Source organism: Aegilops tauschii, chromosome 1, assembly GCF_002575655.3.
Source record: "Aegilops tauschii subsp. strangulata cultivar AL8/78 chromosome 1, Aet v6.0, whole genome shotgun sequence".
In the NCBI taxonomy this organism is placed as follows: domain Eukaryota; kingdom Viridiplantae; phylum Streptophyta; class Magnoliopsida; order Poales; family Poaceae; genus Aegilops; species Aegilops tauschii.
The window spans coordinates 352,881,906-352,900,462 of NC_053035.3; positions in this window are offsets into that span (position 1 = coordinate 352,881,906).

Sequence of the window (18,557 nt, forward strand, 5' to 3'; positions counted from 1 at the left end):
GCGGTATTGCGTTCTCAATGAGCAAAGAAGCCCAACCTTGCCTTGAAGGCCAAGGCTAGTGTGGAAGAAGAGGATGAAGAGCAAGAAGAGGAGAGTAACCCCGGAGATACAAAATATGCTTATCATGAGCACATGGCTCTCGCTTCAAGGCAATTTTGGAGCAAGAAGAACTCAAGGCCCAACTTCAACAAGAGCAACTCAAGTGACGCCAAGGGCAAGCAACGTATGAGGACATGCGATAATTGTGGCAATGTGATCCACTTTGTTGCGGAGTGCCCATATGAGAAGAGGGGAGACAATGGTGGCAAGCTCATCCAAAAAGACAAGGCCAAGTCCTTCCCCAACAAGAACAACTTCACTAAGAAGACTCCTCCCAAGGGGTTGGTGGCACAAGAAGAGTACGATGAGGATGATGAAGATGTTTCCATGGCCTCCGTAGCCATTGCAAAAACTCCACGGGTGTCCCTCTTCGACTAACCCAACGAGAACATCACCGCCATGTGCCTCATGGCCAAAGCCACCAACAAGGTAACCCCCAACATCAAAACCACCATCACTACTAATCCTTCTTTGACGGATTGCATTGATGAAAGTGAGGGGTCTAATGAGGAAGAAAATGAATTCGAGTATTTTATGAGTAAGCTCAAGGATAAATCCAAGAAGCATTTTGTTGCTCTCTTGGAACAACTTGGTGAAGCCAATGACATGATCGAGGCTCACGAAGACACCATCTCTAAGATGGAGGGGGATAGTCGTTACTATGTCGATGAGATATCATATCTCTCGAATGCACTTGAGGAAGAGCGTGGTCATCGTTTGGCCCTTGAGGAGTCACACAACGATGATCATGCTAAATTAAAGAAAGATCTTTATCATGCTCTTGTTGTATCTCGTGTGCTCAATTTCGAGAAGGCCAAACTTGGGGTTGATCTTGCTAGACTCAAGGAGGAGTTTGATATACTTGACAAGGCTCACAAGGCCTTGAAGGGTGCTGATGCTAACCTCAAAGAGTCTCATGATCAACCCCAAGTGAAGCTAACCAAGGAAAAAGCCACTTTTCCTCATATGGTTTTAATTGATAATGCAAATGCTACTAACCCGTGTTGTGAGCATTTGCATCTTGTGGAGGAGAATGCAAAGTTGAAGGATCAACTTGAGAAAGGCCTTGTGTCCTGCATACAAGGTGAGAAGAACTTCAACGACCTTTTGAGCAATCAAAAGGAAGTTGTGGGCAAGGAGGGAATTGGGTTTGCACCCAAGTCCAAGAACAAGAAGAAGAATGACAAGGCCAAACGACCTCCTCCTCTCAAGCAAACTTTTGTGAAGGGGGGAGAGGGTGCTTCTAAGGAGAAGAAGAACAATGAGAAGGGTGGTGGTGTCAAGAAGGTCAATGCCACCCCTTCCAACAAAGCCAACGACTTTAACCCTTCTTATGTGTTATGTCGTGCTAGTGATGGGCATGTTTATGCTAAATTTGTTGGTTCTCCTTATGACCACATTGAATGGTCTATTTGGGTTCCTAAGACCCTTGTTACTAACATCAAAGGACCCATTACAAAATGGGTACCTAAAACCAAGCATTGATCTCTTGTAGGTGTTTGCTTCCGGTGGGGTATCATGGTTGCTCGATAGTGGAGCCACAAATCATATGACCGGAAGCAAGGACTTGGTGGTGGACGTGCACAAGATTTCATCTATGCCCACCAATGTCGAGTGGGGTGATGCCTCGTCTTCTAAGGTATTAAGTCTTGGCAAGGTTGTCATTTCTCATGATCTCATGATCGAGAAAGTCATGCTTGTTGAGTCCCTTGCATACAATTTACTTTTCGTCTGTCAACTTGCACTCATGGGCTTTGCCACTTTCTTTGATATTGATACCATTGCCCTCTTGTGGAGCAAGACTCTCAAAGTAGCCTTTGTTGGGTATGTCAAGAACGGTCTTTATGTGATTAACTTTTCGGAGCAACCCACTAAGACCGCGACATGCCTAATGGCTAAAGTTGGCGTGGGATGGCTTTGGCATCGCCGTTTAGCCCATGCCAATATGAGATCTTTGCAAAGTCTTCTCAAGGGGGACCATGTCCGTGGACTAACAAATGTTAGATTTGCCAAAGATCATGCTTGCAGTGCTTGTATAGAAGGAAAGGTACATAAGAATGCTCACCCTCCCACGACTATCATCTACTCGAAGAGGCCCTTGGAGCTCCTTCACTTGGATCTCTTTGGACCTCCATCCTTTGATAGTCTTGGGGGTAGAAAGTATTGCTTGGTGATTGTGGATGATTATTCAAGATACGCATGGGTATATTTCTTCAAGAGGAAGAGTGAGACCCAACAAACCATCATCGACTTTGCAAATGAAGCTCAACGCCAACACAATGCAAAGATCTTGACTATAAGAAGTGACAGCGGCACCGAGTTCAAGAACAACACCTTGGATGAGTTTCTTAGTGATGAGGGGATCAAGCATCAATATTCCGCACCTTACAGCCCTCAACGAAATGGTGTAGCGGAGAGGAAGAACCAAACATTGATGCATGCGGCAAGGACCATGATGGCGGAGTTCAAGTCTCCATACAACTTTTGGGCCGAAGCCATCAACACCGCTTGTCATGCATCCAATCGGCTCTATCTCCGCAAAGGCTTGAACAAGACTCCTTATGAGATACTCACCGGCAACAAGCCCAACCTCAAGTACTTCCGGGTGTTCGGGTGTAAGTGTTTCATCCTGAAGAAAAGTGTTCGTTTGTCTAAATTTGAGGCTAGAGCTCATGAGGGCATATTTGCTGGTTATGCTACAAACTCTGATGCTTACCGTGTCCTCAACAAGTCCACTGGACTCATTGAGGAGACGTGTAACGTGTAGTTTGACGAGAATAACAGCTCCCAAGTGGAGCAAAGTGGTACTTGTTATGTAGGTGATGAAATTCCTCCCCAAGCAATAAGAAGAATGGGTGTTGGTCATATCCTACCCATTGAGGAACCCCTTGTGGCCGAAGGAGAAGGACAATGTTGCACTCATGTGGAACCATCACCAACCCAAGACCCACACGCTTCCGAAGAACAAAGTGAAGGCCCTCAACCAAATGAACTAGATCAAGGGCAAGATCAACCTCAAGATGGCGATGAACCACCAAGTGATGCCCAAGGTGAAGTTCTCTCCACCGAGCAAGTTCAAGATCAAGAGCAAGCTCAAGATCAAGAACAAGCTCAAGACGACGCTCAAGGTGATCAAGTTACCTCTCCTCAACTCTCTCTTTAGGAGGAATTGGAGCGGCGTGCCACCAAGATTTCCTCCAAGCTCACTACCAAAGATCATCTCATGAAGAATGTGCTTGGAAGCTTAATAAAGGGGATAAGCACTCGTAGACAATTTGCAAACTATTGTGAACATCACTCTTTTGTCTCTTGTGTTGAGTCCCAAAAGGTCTATGAGGCGCTCGAGGATCCGGATTGGCTCAATGTCATGCATGAAGAACTCAACGACTTCAAGCATAACAAGGTGTGGAGATTGGTGCCAAGGCCAACAGGGAACCATAATGTCATTGGAACCAAGTGGATATTCAAGAACAAGCAAGATGCTCATGGAAGTATCGTTTGCAACAAGGCTCGTTTGGTAGCACAAGGATACTCCCATGTCGAGGGTATCTACTACGGTGAAATCTTTGCTCCCGTTGCTCGCCTTGAATCTATTCGTTTGTTGATTGCGTATGCTTCTCATCATAACTTCAAGTTGCAACAAATGGATGTGAAGAGTGCTTTTCTTAATGGTCCTATTAATGAGTTGGTATATGTCAAACAACCCCCGGGGTTTGAGTATCCCGAGTTCCCCAATCATGTGTACCAACTCGATAAGGCACTCTATGGCCTTAAACAAGCCCCACGTGTGTGGTATGAGCACTTACCGAGTTGTTGCAAGATCGTGGGTTTGAAATTGGAAAAATCGACCCCACTCTTTTTACTAAGAAGGTCAAAGGGGATTTGTTTGTATGCCAACTATATGTTGATGATATTATCTTTGGTTTCCCTAACAAAGCTTTAAATGAGGAATTTTCCGCTCTCATGACCTCGAAGTTCAAGATGTCCATGATGGGAGAGTTGAAGTTCTTTCTCGGGTTCGAAATCAAGCAAAGAAGAGAAGGAACCTTCATCAACCAAGCCAAATACACACAAGACATGCTCAAGAGATTCAAGCTAAGTGATGTCAAGCCGGCTTCCACTCCAATGCCCGTCAAATGCCAACTTGACATAGATCCCAATGGTAAAGCGGTGGATCAAAAGGTATATCGCTCCATGATTGGCTCCTTGCTTTACCTTTGTGCATCTAGACCGGATATCATGTTGAGTGTGGGGATTTGTGCATGGTTTCAAGCCGCACCTAAGGAAAGCCACTATGTGGCGGTCAAGCGAATCTTTCGATATTTGGCTCATACCCCCAAACTTTGGCTTATGGTACCCAAGAGGAGCTAACTTCAACCTTGTGGGCTCTTCGGACTCGGATTGGGCAGGAGACAAAGTGGATAGGAAGTCAACTTCTGGAGGGTGCCAATTCCTTGGTTGCTCTTTGGTGAGTTGGTCTTCTAAGAAGCAAAGTTGTGTGTATCTCTCGTCCACCGAAGTGGAGTATGTGGCCGCCGGTAGTTGTTATGCTCAACTTCTTTGGATGAGGCAAACTTTAAAGGATTACGGTGTCATTTGTGACAAAGTGCCTCTTTGGTGTGACAATGAAAGTGCCATCAAGATCTCTCTCAACCCGGTGCAACACATCAAGACGAAGCATATTGAGATTCGGTATCACTTTATCCGGGATCATATTAGGCGAGGGGAGATCGAGCTCAACTATGTCAACACTCATGATAACCTTGCAGATATCTTCACGAAGCCCTTGGATGAAGCAAGATTTCACGAGTTAAGGCATGAGCTAAATATCATTGATTCGAGCAATGTGGCTTGAACCCTTGCACACCCCACCATACTCATCTTGATGTCTTGTCTAGGTGTAGGCATGGACATAGGGGGAGTGTTGTTCTCTCAATGAACTCTCCCTCCCCCCGTTATGCATAAATTGATCAACTCTTTCACATTAGCCATTTTTTATGGTACTTGTGCTTCAAAGACGAGTTTTGGTCATAGGCCCAAGGATAATTCTTCGCGGTGCCATACCAATTGACTCAAACATAGGTGGCTCCAGCCACCGCCCTCTCTTTGGAGAGGTTGTGTTTCGTGTTTGGTCCTTGTTGTCTTTTGCCTTTCCTTCGTCTCGCGCTTGTGTTTGAGTTGCCTCGTGTGTGTGCCCTTTTTGCGTGTCCGGTTGCTTGAAGGTTGCGTTGCAAAGGTCGTGTTCTTCTTTTCTTGTCGAAACATGCACTTCTTGGGGTTACAGTACTACCGTGGCAAGCCACGGTACTACCGCAGGAGATGGGTTGCCCTATGCATGCACAGCTGCATCCCAAGCACGGTACTGCCGCTTCCATCGCAGCAGTAATTTTTACTGCCGCTGGAAGAGCGGTACTACCGCCCTGCGAGCGGTACTTCCACCCGGGCGGTACTACCGCGCCATCGTGAGCGGGTGGGGGTTAAGAGCGGGGCAGCGGGAGTTCCAACTCCCCCATACCCATTCATCCCTTTTCCCCACTCCGTCTCTCTCTCTCTCCTGCCCAAGAACGGCGCCAGACGACCTCGCCGGATCTCCGTCTCTGGCCGCTCTCCTCGCATTCCGACCAGTGGGATCGTTCCCCACCTCGCCCTCTTGCCATGGACCCCGGTATCTCCCCTAGTCCCTCTCTTTTTGTTCCGTTCTTGTGCTTCTAGGTCTTGGGGAGATGCATGTGTAGTTCGTGTGATTTTCGGCTCAATCTTTGCAAGAGGAGATTGTAGGACAGTGCTAGTGCAGTAGATATGCTATTTGGTGTGATACAACAGTGTAGTTTTGATCAACGGTAGTAGCGATCTATTTTTGCGGATATTTCTATATCCGGAGATGCAGTTCTTGAGGGATTTGAATCCGTGCGGTACTACCGCTCCTCCTGGAGCGGTACTATCGCTTGCTCGCCCGAGAACCGTCCTCGTGCGGTACTACCGCTCGGGGAGCGGAAGTAAAAAATTACTTCCGCTCCAAGCGCGGTACTACCGTGCCACCCCGACGCAGTACTACCGCGGCTAGAGCGTCTGTAATTTTTTACATATGTACTCTGGTCCGGTACTACTGTCGGCATCCTGGGAATGGGGGTACCCAAACTTGCCTGCCTGCAGCCCAGGGCATGGCTCCACCGGCGGCCTGGTACGGCCCATCTTCATTAGCAATCACTCAAGACCTTCGCGAGGGGCCAAGCCTCGCGAGGCGGACGACACCAAGACCTCTCCTGGGGCGGCCTCGCTAAGCTGGCTCTCGAGGAGCGGAGATATCTATGCAAGGGGCACCTCGCGAGGAGCGCGTGACGTGAGCCATGACGACCAAGGCAAGGCAGGCGCCAGCGGGCGCAGAGTACCGGTTGCCTCTTTGGTGCTAAAGGGGCAAGCGCAGACGAGGAGTCCCAAGGCGTCAGGCAAAGGTTTCCATATCGGCGCAACAAGACCAAGACCAGCAGGATGGCAGGACGGAGTGTAGGGTAACGCAGCAGAAAACAAAAAAATTCGACCTATGCACCAGCCCAGGACCACTATGGAGACTGCATACAAGGTTTGATCTTTTTCGTTACCGACTCGTAGCGCAGCGGGAAGTAGAGTCGATGACGATCGGCGGTGCAGATCCCCGCAGCTAGGATTTACAACCTCCCAACCGCGAGGATGTATACCCTCATCTGCTCCTCAGACAGCCCTCCGGGAGGCGGTCGAACAACCCCCCGGACGGTGTCGCGGACAGCCCTTCGGGAGGACCTTCAAAACTCGAACGGTCACTCGGACAGCCCTTCGGGAGGACCTTCGAAACTCGGACGGTCACACGGACAGCCCTTTGGTAGGCACTCACGAACTAAGACCGAAACTACGATCTCTCTACAGAGTTGCACACATACGGTGTCATCTATCCGGCAGGGCTTCGCCGTCCAGAACTAGTTCCCACCGGAACCCAGACAGCCTTTCGGCTCTACGAAACTATTTCGCTGGGAGGGATAGAGAAGCCAGATCATGCATGGCACTTGTATGTGAGAAGGGATGAGTGTGGAGGGCTGCACCTCCACCTCTATTTATAGGAAATCCCAAGGGGTAGGGTAGTTTAACACAAAAACCCAAAATGCACATGAATGAAGTCCTTCCTCAAGGGCATAAGAGTGAAACCAAGGAACAAGAGGGGCTCCAAGGTGGAGCCCCAAGTGTGGCCGGCCACACCCCTTGGGGGGCCCCCATGAGGGCCTCCCAATCCATCCATGTCATCCCTAGATCTTTTGAGTAAAGCCCCAAAAGGTGGCTTTCCATAAAATATCCCAAAAGGCACTTTCACTATTCATGACGACATTTTTCAGCGTCCGTTCGAACTGAAAATATTTGTGTGGGCTTAGAACATTTCCAGTACCCACCAAAATTATTTTCAACGCGTTCCGAAACAATTCCGGTTTAGTGATTTTCATCTGCGAAAAGCATCTGAAGTGGTTCCGGCAGCTCCGGAGCATATCCGGTTATTATCCTGGAAAATTCCAGAAAGCTTCCAGAATGATTCTGGCACCCTCCAAGAATTATCAGGCATGTGCCGAAACCAATTTGACTTTATGGTATCCCCTGAAACAACTTTTTCATCGAAACTCATCCGATGATCTCTTTCTGCGGAACCTTTTCCGCTGTTCGAAACTTTTTCGGTGATTTTCTCTCAGACTCCTTGTCTAGTATTCAGCAGATAGATGACCCTTAAGCGTGTGACCCTATAGGTTCGGTGAAGTATAGACATGACTAGAACCCTTTCCGATCAATGATCAACATCGGAGCCGTGGACACCCATATTGACCCCTATACCCACACGAATAAATATTTGAGTGAACCTCCAGTTGCCGTGTGCTATTCCTGTTGCTTCGCGATATGTTACAAATACCCGAGGTGAGACATGTTGGCATTCCCGTGGATCAACAACTTGTCCACTATGCTAGTTACCTCGTTACCGGTATTGTTCTCTTTTCTCGTTATCGTGTACCAGCATCCCCGTGATCAAATCACAGAGTGTCTGGCCAGATGATGATGGATACCGTAACACTGAGAGGGCCCAGAGATATCTCTCCATCGTCGGAGGAGCAAATCCCAATCTTGAGCTATCAAGTTACTTGACACACTTTTCCATGAACCCGTAAGCCGCCGTAATAGCCACCCATTTACGGATGACGTTTAACAAACCCCAAAGTTCATGAAGCAAGCATGAAGAAACTCGATACTCTCATGGTCTAAGGAATCATGCAAACGTTAACCATCTCTGTGTTATGTACCATTAACTTGTGATGAATGAATCTCATAGCATAACATCAATCCGGGTCGATTCAACACAAATGTTCTCTTAACATTTTGCCCTCAAAGTTGCTGGCATAGACATGCCCATGATCAGGAAAACAGAACCATCATGCAACACTTGAGCTAGTCTTAGAGGCTAGACTAGGAATACTTCTTATCGTTTATTATTCCACACGTGCATATGAGTCTTCCTCCGAGCCTCGTGGATATTGCAGACTCGAGAATCATTGCAGCTATAGCATGGAACATAAACATAATATGAACTCGGAGATAAATAATTTCATTTATTATTGCCTCTAGGGCATATCTCCTACACGGAGGTCATCGCGGAGCCCACGACGGTGTCACCACCAGAGCCTTTGGGAGGCGAAGACCACTTTTTGCCAGGATAGCTTGTACTAGTTGTCTCCCTTCGAAATTGGCCGTTGTGGGATCCCTTCCCGCCTAATATTTGGGGAGAGGACCCGGGCCTCTATAGACTAGCCACCACCGTGGGAGGGGGATCTGATCTTGGACGGATCATTCAGACCATCCTCACACACACAAGCTCACCGAGCTCAAGAACACCTCTCCTCAGGAGGCTGTTCATCCTTTGTACTGTTCATCCTCAGCCTACAAGGCAATCCACTACACCACACTGGAGTAGGGTATTACACCACAACGGTGGCCCGAACCAGTATAAACTCTCGTGTCTCTTGTTCCTTGGGTTCGGCGAGCTAGGCCTTGTGATCGTTGCGAGAGTGAGCTAGGGAGAGAGATCTTCGTGCGCACCCCAGTGTTCGAACCTCAAGGGTTTGCCTGAACCCAGAATCTGACATTTGGCGCGCCAGGTAGGGGTGCGCCGATGCTTTTTCTTCCGTCAGTCGACCCATCGACACCTCAGAGCTCCAATGTGTGGCGACCACACCGACCATTGGGCTGCTTGGCCCGCCAGGGCGGCGCTGTTCGCCCAGGGGGACCTCAACTCCACACTCCAGGCGGCCCGCGCACCACCGAGCGCCGCACGACGCGGACGGCGCGGATCGACGCCTTCCACCCTCACACCGCGGCGCGTGCGGGCCGCCGCAAGATCCTCAAGCTATGCAGCGGCGATGGTGCCACACACACGACGGGAACAAGCGAACATGCGGGTCGCGCTTGTAGTGGCGCGGGAGCTACTGCGGTGCCGGCTGGCAGACAGCGGTCGCGACGCATTGCTGGAACGCGTCGCTGAGCTGCTGGACGCTGCATCCAGGGGTACGCCACCCTTCTGCTCCCTACTTACATCTCAAGTTGTGGCCAGATCGCATGGCGGGCCTCGTCGCACCCGCGTACCCCCAGGTGCACCAGGAGGGATCATCAGCACCAGCACGGCCAACGGTGCCGAACATCCGGCCGCGCCTGTGCTTCCCCCGGGTGGCGTAGGTACGGGTGTTGCTCCTCGCGGTCCCAATGGAGCACCACCCTACGGCCACCAGGGGGGCGCCGGGCCCGGCGGCGTGGGCACAGGGCCACTCGGGGGGGGGGGGAGTTCAGGAGCGGCGGCTCCAGAAGCCTATGTGCCTCGCATGGTGGATCAAGAGTACACGCCAGAGGATGACCCCTGCTCGTTCCTCAAGCCGGGCTGGGAAGAAGAGATGCTGGAAGTTGTGGCCTTCCATGAACCACCCAGGAGCCTCGCCGACCTCTCCATGGACAACAACCATAGGGTACCACTGATATCTTAGGAGCAGGCTTACGCTAACCATGGGTTGCAGGTGGACCAGGGCGCGGCGGCGGACGGTGACCCTGATACGTCTCCAACGTATCTATAATTTTTTATTGTTCCATGCTATTATATTATCTGTTTTGGATGTTTAATGGGCTTTAATATACCTTTTTATATTATTTTTGGGACTAACCTATTAACCGATGGCCCAGTGTAAATTGCTGTTTTTTTGCCTATTTCAGTGTTTCGCAGAAAAGGAATGTTAAACGGAATCCAAACGGAATAAAACCTGAGCGAGGATCGTTTTTGGAACAAACGCAATCCAGGAGACTTGGAGTGGAGGTCAAGAAAGCCACGAGGCAGGAGGGCGCGCCCCCCACCCTCGTGGGCCCCTCGCAGCTCCACCGACATACTTCTTTCGCCTATATATACTCTTATACCCTGAAACCTTCGGGGAGAGCCACGAAACACCTTTTCCACCACCGCAACCTTGTGTACCCGTGAGATCCCATCTTGGGGCCTTTTTCGGCGATCTTCCGGAGGGGGATTCGATCACGGAGGGCTTCTACATCAACACCATGGCCTCTCCGATGATGCGTGAGTAGTTTACCACAGACCTCCGGGTCCATAGTTATTAGCTAGATGACTTCTTCTCTCTCTTTGGATCTCAATACAAAGTTCTCCTCGATCTTCTTGGAGATCTATTCAATGTAACTCTTTTTGCGACGTGTTTGTCGAGATCCGATGAATTGTGGGTTTATGAACTTGATTATCTATGAATATTATTTGATTCTCTCTGAATTCTTATATGCATGATTTGACATCTTTGCAAGTCTCTTTGAATTATCGGTTTAGTTTGGCCTACTAGATTGATCTTTCTTGCAATGGGAGAAGTGCTTAGCTTTGGGTTCAATCTTGCGGTGTCCTTTCCAAGTGACAGCAAGGGCAGGAAGGCACGTATTGTATTGTTGCCATCGAGGATAAAAAGATGGGGTTTATATCATATTGCTTGAGTTTATCCCTCTACATCATGTCATCTTGCCTAATGCGTTACTCCGTTCTTATGTACTTAATACTCTAGATGCATGCTGGATAGCGGTTGATGTGTGGAGTAATAGTAGTAGATGCAGAATCGTTTCGGTCTACTGGTCAAGGACGTGATGCCTATATTCATGATCATTGCCTTAAATATCATCATAACTATGCACTATTCTATCAATTGCTCGGCAGTAATTTGTTCACCCACCGTAATACATGCTATCTTGAGAGAAGCCACTAGTGAAACCTATGCCCCCCGGGTCTATTTTCCATCATATTAATCTTCCGTCAACTAGCTATTTCTGTCGCCGTTTATTTTGCAATCTTTACTTTTCAATCTATACAACAAAAATACCAAAAATATTTATCTTATTATCTTTATCAGATCTCACTTTTGCAAGTGGCCGTGAAGGGATTGACAACCCCTTTATCGCGTTGGTTGCAAGGTTCCTAATTGTTTGTGCAGGTATTAGGGATTTGCGTGTAGTCTCCTACTGGATTGATACCTTGGTTCTCAAAAACTGAGGGAAATACTTACGCTACTTTGCTGCATCACCCTTTCCTCTTCAAGGGAAAACCAACGCATGCTCAAGTGGTAGCAAGAAGGATTTCTGGCGCCGTTGCCGGGGAGATCTACGTGTTGGGGATCGTAGCAGAAATTAAAATTTTCTACGCATCACCAAGATCAATCTATGGAGTTTACTAGCAACGAGAGGGGAGGAGTGCATCTACATACCCTTGTAGATCGCGAGCGGAAGCGTTCAAGAGAACGGAGTTGATGGAGTCGTACTCGTCGTGATCCAAATCACCGATGATCCAAGCACCGAACGGACGGCACCTCCCCGTTCAACACACGTACGGAGCGATGACGTCTCCCACGCCTTGATCCAGCAAGGAGGAGGGAGAGGTTGAGGAAGAAGGCTCCAACAGCAGCACGACGGCGTGGTGGTGGTGGAGTGACAGTTCTCCGGCAGGGCTTCGCCAAGCACACGCGGAGGAGGAGAGGTGTTGGGGAGGGGAGGGGCTGCGCCTTGGGAAAGGTGTGGCTGCCCTCCCACCCCTCCACTATATATAGGGGCAAGGGAGAGGGGGGCCGGCCCCCTCAGATCCCAGCTGGTGGGAGGGGCGGCGGCCAGGGGGAGGTGGCTTGCCCCCCAAGCAAGGGGGGCCCGTTTTAGGGTTCCCCCAAACCCTAGGCACATGGGCCCTAGGGGGGTTTGGCGCCCAGCCCACTTAGGGCCGGTCCCCTTCCACCTACAGCCCATAAGGCCCTCCGGGGCAGGTGGACCCTCCCGGTGGACCCCCGGAACCCCTCCGGTGGTCCCGGTACAATACCGGCATACCCCTGAATATTTCCGGTGACCGTATGGTGACTTCCTATATATAAATCTTTACCTCCGGACCATTCCGGAACTCCTCGTGACGTCCGGGATCTCATCCGGGACTCCGAACAACATTCGGTAATCACATACAAACCTTCCTTATAACCCTAGCGTCATCGAACCTTAAGTGTGTAGACCCTACGGGTTCGGGAATCATGCAGACATGACCGAGACACCTCTCTAGCCAATAACCAACAGCGGGATCTGGATACCCATGTTGGCTCCCACATGTTCCACGATGATCTCATCGGATGAACCACGATGTCGAGGATTCAAGCAATCCCGTACACAATTCCCTTTGTCAATCGGTACTTTACTTGCCCGAGATTCGATCGTTGGTATCCTAATACCTCGTTCAATCTCGTTAACGGCAAGTCACTTTACTCGTTCCGTAATGCATGATCCCGTGACTAACTACTTAGTCACATTGAGCTCATTATGACGATGCAATACCGAGTGGGCCCAGAGATACCTCTCCATCATACGGAGTGACAAATCTCAGTCTCGATCCGAGCCAACCCAACAGACACTTTCGGAGATACCTGTAGTGCACCTTTATAGCCACCCAGTTACGTTGTGACGTTTGGTACACCCAAAGTATTCCTACGGTATCCGGGAGTTGCACGATCTCATGGTCTAAGGAAATGATACTTGACATTAGAAAAGCTTTAGCAAACGAACTACACGATCTAGTGCTATGCTTAGGATTGGGTCTTGTCCATCACATCATTCTCCTAATGATGTGATCCCGTTATCAAGGACATCCAATGTCCATGGTCAGGAAACCGTAACCATCTATTGATCAACGAGCTAGTCAACTAGAGGCTCACTAGGGACATGTTATGGTCTATGTATTCACACATTTATTACGATTTCCGGATAACACAATTAAAGCATGAACAATAGACAATTATCATGAACAAGGAAATATAATAATAACCATTTTATTATTGCCTCTAGGGCATATTTCCAACAATCTCCCACTTGCACTAGAGTCAATAATCTAGTTACATTGTGATGAATCGTACACCCATAGAGTTCTGGTGTTGATCATGTTTCGCTCGTGGAAGAGGTTTAGTCAACGGATCTGCGACATTCAAATCCGTATGCACTTTACAAATATCTATGTCTCCATTTTGAACATTTTCACGAATGGAGTTGAAGCGACGCTTGATGTGCCTGGTCTTCTTGTGAAACCTGGGCTCCTTGGCAAGGGCAATAGCTCCAGTGTTGTCACAGAAGAGAGTCATCGGCCCCGATGCATTGGGAATAACTCCTAGGTCCGCAATGAACTCCTTCATCCAGATTGCTTCATGTGCTGCCTCCGAGGCTGCCATGTACTCCGCTTCACATGTAGATCCCGCCACAACGCTTTGCTTGCAACTGCACCAGCTGACTGCCCCACCATTCAAAATATACATGTATCCGGTTTGTGACTTAGAGTCATCCAGATCTGTGTCGAAGCTAGCATCGACGTAACCCTTTACGACGAGCTCTTCGTCACCTCCATAAACGAGAAACATATCCTTAGTCCTTTTCAGGTACTTCAGGATGTTTTTGACCGCTGTCCAGTGTTCCATGCCGGGATTACTTTGGTACCTTCCTTCCAAACTTACGGCAAGGTTTACATCAGGTCTGGTACACAGCATGGCATACATAATAGACCCTATGGCCGAGGCATAGGGGATGACACTCATCTTTTCTTTATCTTCTGCCGTGGTCGGGCATTGAGCCGTGCTCAGTCTCACACCTTGCAATACAGGCAAGAACCCCTTCTTGGACTGATCCATATTGAACTTCTTCAATATCTTATCAAGGTATGTGCTTTGTGAAGGACCAATGAGGCGTCTCGATCTATCTCTATAGATCTTGATGCCTAATATGTAAGCAGCTTCTCCAAGGTCCTTCATTGAAAAACACTTATTCAAGTAGGCCTTTATACTTTCCAAGAATTCTATATCATTTCCCATCAATAGTATGTCATCCACATATAATAAGAGAAATGCTACAGAGCTCCCACTCACTTTCTTGTAAACACAGGCTTCTCCATAAGTCTGCGTAAACCCAAACGCTTTGATCATCTCATCAAAGCGAATGTTCCAACTCCGAGATGCTTGCACCAGCCCATAGATTGAGCGCTGGAGCTTGCATACTTTGTCAGCATTCTTAGGATCGACAAAACCTTCCGGCTGCATCATATACAATTCTTCCTTAAGGAAGCCGTTAAGGAATGCCGTTTTGACGTCCATTTTCCATATTTCATAATCGTAGAATGCGGCAATTGCTAACGTGATTCGGATGGACTTCAGCTTCGCTAAGGGTGAGAAGGTCTCATCGTAGTCAACTCCTTGAACTTGTCGATAACCCTTAGCGACAAGTCGAGCTTTATAGATGGTAACATTTCCATCTGCGTCCGTCTTCTTCTTAAAGATCCATTTATTTTCTATCGCTCGCCGATCATCGGGCAAGTCTGTCAAAGTCCATACTTTGCTTTCATACATGGATCCTATCTCGGATTGCATGGCTTCAAGCCATTTGTTGGAATCTGGGCCCGCCATCGCTTCTTCATAGTTCGAAGGTTCACCGTTGTCCAACAACATGATTTCCAGGACAGGGTTGCCGTACCACTCTGGTGCGGAGCGTGTCCTTGTGGATCTACGAAGTTCAGTGGTAACTTGATCATGATCGCCATCATTAACTTCCTCTCTAGTCGGTCCAGGCACCACAGAAACATTTTCTTGTGCTGCGCTACTTTCTAGTTCGAGAGGGGTCATTTCATGAAGTTCCACTTTCCTCCCACTTACTTCTTTCGAGAGAAACTCTTTCTCCAGAAAGGACCCATTCTTGGCGACGAAGATCTTGCCTTCGGATCTGAGGTAGAAGGTATACCCAATGGTTTCCTTAGGGTATCCTATGAAGACGCATTTTTCCGACTTGGGTTCGAGCTTTTCAGGTTGAAGTTTCTTGACATAAGCATCGCATCCCCAAACTTTAAGAAATGACAGCTCAGGTTTCTTTCCAAACCATAATTCATATGGTGTCGTCTCAACAGATTTCGACGGAGCCCTATTTAAAGTGAATGCGGCAGTCTCTAAAGCATAACCCCAGAATGATAGCGGTAGATCAGTAAGAGACATCATAGATCGCACCATATCCAATAGAGTGCGATTACGACGTTCAGATACACCATTACGCTGAGGTGTTCCAGGCGGCGTGAGTTGTGAAACAATTCCACATTTCCTTAAGTGTGTGCCAAATTCGTCACTCAAATATTCCCCACCACGATCTGATCGTAAGAACTTTATTTTCCTGTCACGTTGATTCTCAACCTCACTCTGAAATTCCTTGAACTTTTCAAAGGTCTCAGACTTGTGTTTCATTAAGTAGACATACCCATATCTACTCAAGTCATCAGTGAGGGTGAGAACATAACGATAGCCACCGCGAGCCTCAACGCTCATTGGACCGCACACATCAGTATGTATGATTTCCAATAAGTTGGTTGCTCGCTCCACTGTTCCGGAGAACGGAGTCTTGGTCATTTTGCCCATGAGGCATGGTTCGCACGTGTCAAATGATTCATAATCAAGAGACTCCAAAAGTCCATCTGCATGGAGTTTCTTCATGCGTTTGACACCAATGTGACCAAGGCGGCAGTGCCACAAGTATGTGGGACTATCATTATCAACCTTACATTTCTTGGCATCCACACTATGAATATGTGTAACATCACGTTCGAGATTCATTAAGAATAAACCATTGACCAGCGGGGCATGACCATAAAACATATCTCTCATATAAATAGAACAACCATTATTCTCGGATTTAAATGAGTGGCCATCTCCAGATACAATGTTCATGCTCAAAGCTGGTACTAAATAACAATTATTGAGGTTTAAAACTAATCCCGTAGGTAAATGTAGAGGTAGCATGCCGACGGCGATCACATCGACCTTGGAACCATTCCCGACGCGCATCGTCACCTCGTCCTTCGCCAGTCTCTGCTTATTCTGCAGTTCCTGCTTTGAGTTACAAATATGAGCAACCGCACCGGTATCAAATACCCAGGAGCTACTACGAGCGCTGGTTAGGTACACATCAATAACATGTATATCACATATACCTTTGGTATTGCCGGCCTTCTTATCCGCTAAGTACTTGGGGCAGTTCCGCTTCCAGTGACCGTTTCCCTTGCAATAAAAGCACTCAGTCTCAGGCTTGGGTCCATTCTTTGTCTTCTTCCCGGCAGCTTGCTTACCGGGCGCGGCAACTCCCTTGCCGTCTTTCTTGAAGTTCTTCTTACCCTTACCTTTCTTGAACTTAGTGGTTTTATTCACCATCAACACTTGATGTTCCTTTTTGATCTCCACCTCCACTGATTTCAGCATTGAATATACCTCAGGAATGGTCTTTTCCATCCCCTACATATTGAAGTTCATCACAAAGCTCTTGTAGCTAGGTGGGAGCGACTGAAGGATTCTGTCAACGACCGCGTCATCCGGGAGATTAACTCCCAGCTGAGACAAGCGGTTGTGCAACCCAGACATTTTGAGTATGTGTTCGCTGACGGAACTATTCTCCTCCATCTTACAACTGTAGAACTTGTCGGAGACTTCATATCTCTCGACCCGGGCATGAGCTTGGAAAACCATTTTCAGCTCTTGGAACATCTCATATGCTCCGTGCTGCTCAAAACGCTTTTGGAGCCCCGGTTCTAAGCTGTAAAGCATGCCGCACTGAACCAGGGAGTAATCATCACTACGTGACTGCCAGGCGTTCAGAACGTCTTGAGTTGCTGGGAAAACAGGTGCATCACCTAGCAGTGCTTCAAGGACATATGCTTTCTTGGCAGCTATGAGGATAATCCTCAGGTTACGGACCCAGTCCGTGTAGTTGCTACCATCGTCTTTCAGCTTGGTTTTCTCTAGGAACGCGTTGAAGTTGAGGGCAACATTAGCGTGGGCCATTTCTGAAGGAAATATGCCCTAGAGGCAATAATAAAGTATTATTTATTTCCTTATATCATGATAAATGTTTATTATTCATGCTAGAATTGTATTAACCGGAAACATAATACATGTGTGAATACATAGACAACCAGTGTGTCACTAGTATGCCTCTACTTGACTAGCTCGTTAATCAAAGATGGTTCTGTTTCCTAACCATAGACATGAGTTGTCATTTGATTAACGGGATCACCTCATTAGGAGAATGACGTGATTGACTTGACCCATTCCGTTAGCTTAGCACCCGATCCTTCAGTATGTTGCTATTGCTTTCTTCATGACTTATACATGTTCCTATGACTATGAGATTATGCAACTCCCGTTTACCGGAGGAACACTTTGTGTGCTACCAAACGTCACAACGTAAATGGGTGATTATAAAGGTGCTCTACAGGTGTCTCCAAAGGTACTTGTTGGGTTGGCGTATTTCAAGATTAGGATTTGTCACTCCGATTGTCGGAGAGGTATCTCTGGGCCCACTCGGTAATGCACATCACTATAAGCCTTGCAAGCATTGCGACTAATGAGTTAGTTGTGGGATGATGTATTACGGAATGAGTAAAGAGACTTGCCGGTAACAAGATTAAACTAGGTATCGAGATACCGACGATCGAATCTCGGGCAAGTAACATACCGATGACAAAGGGAACAATGTATGTTGTTATGCGGTTTGACCGATAAAGATCTTCATAGAATATGTGGGAACCAATATGAGCATCCAGGTTCCGCTATTGGTTATTGACCGGAGAGGTGTCTCGGTCATGTCTACATAGTTCTCGAACCCGTAGGGTCCGCACGCTTAAAGTTACGATGACAGTTATATTATGAGTTTATATGTTTTGATGTACCGAAGGTTGTTCGGAGTCCCGGATGTGATCACGGACATGACGAGGAGTCTCGAAATGGTCGAGACATAAAGATTGATATATTGGACGACTATATTCGGACACCGGAAGTGTTCCGGAGAAGTTTCGGATAAAACCGGAGTGCTGGAGGGGTTACCGGAACCCCCGGGGA